The sequence below is a fragment of the Pollicipes pollicipes genome, unplaced genomic scaffold (assembly GCF_011947565.3).
Source record: "Pollicipes pollicipes isolate AB1234 unplaced genomic scaffold, Ppol_2.1 Scaffold_4219;HRSCAF=4965_pilon_pilon_pilon, whole genome shotgun sequence".
Taxonomy (NCBI): domain Eukaryota; kingdom Metazoa; phylum Arthropoda; class Thecostraca; order Pollicipedomorpha; family Pollicipedidae; genus Pollicipes; species Pollicipes pollicipes.
Window position 1 is genome coordinate 8,893,657 of NW_023596448.1, and position 1,280 is coordinate 8,894,936.

Consider the following 1,280-nt stretch of genomic DNA (forward strand, 5'->3'; position numbering starts at 1 on the left):
ATTCCTTTGTCATGTTGAAACACAAACATGAAGGTAGAGGTAGGCATCGATATATCACATTTTATTGGGGATCGGTAGACTTAAGAATACCAAAAACAATGCTCTCCCTCAAAAGTTCAAGTCTCGCGCGCACACTCCCCATCACATCAGGTTCAATACAAGCCACTGGCACACACCACCAGTGATCACCCACATTTCGAGCCCCGATTCACACTCTTTTGTGAAATAAGTGTGATCTCACATTTGAACAGTTCGCGGACTATCAAATGGCAGATTTTCTCGCAATTTCCGCACGGATTTTCAGTCATAACACCGGATTTTATCGCGACCCCCCTTCAAAACAAGGTCCCAGCGGGGGTTCATGGTAATGCGACTCAAGGGGTTCTACTTGTAGAACGTAATTTTGTGTTCTAAATTTAAATTTGTTGCACCATATGTGTGAAATATTTGAATATATAGTGAAATATATATATATATATCTATATATATTCTCTATATCTGTATATCTGTATCTGTACTAACTCTCTCTCTGTCCTCTCTCTATCTCACTATCTCTATCTTATCTGTCTATCTCTATCTTGTCGCTCTATATCTACTTTCCTACTGTATGTTTCCCTATTGTTATATGCCTGCTACCTATAAACCCGTGCAAGGTTGTGTGCTCCGGTACACAAGGCGCCAACTGAGCTGTCTGTAAGAGAGGCATTAGTAGAAAAAACGCCTGCCAAAAGATAGATTTTCCGTCGCGTCTTCTTTATGATAACTTTCGGGAGATTGTCCGTTTTTTGGGTGCCGTGCTTTTTTGCAGTCGGCGGCGTTTTTTTTATGACACTGGCCTGTGGCCTGGAAACAAGAAGAAATGACCCGTTGACGAGGAATGCCGCGCAACCCGAAAGCACTCCCGCTTACGTTCGCGACACGCATTCAGCAGCGAAATCTTGCTAACAGTCAATCATCTTCCGCGCATTGTGTCATACGTTACGCGTCATCGCTTTTTCGAATGTACCAGCGGCCACGCTGTTTTGACCATAAGTAGAAAATAACCTGTAACATCACGGCGACCGCATGACGTTTCTATGACATCATCATTGCGGAGGCAACTTTGAAATAGGCTCCAAATAAACCTCTTCGCACTTTTGCGGGCGTGTAACTCAGGACCCAGAGGGCTTTGGGTCTTAAAAGGGGCATGACTGTTAAATGCATCAAAAGGTCTTCAAGATGGCTATTTCAGTTCAAAACTACATACAAATGTGGAACATTCCCTTTTAAGGAAGCAAACG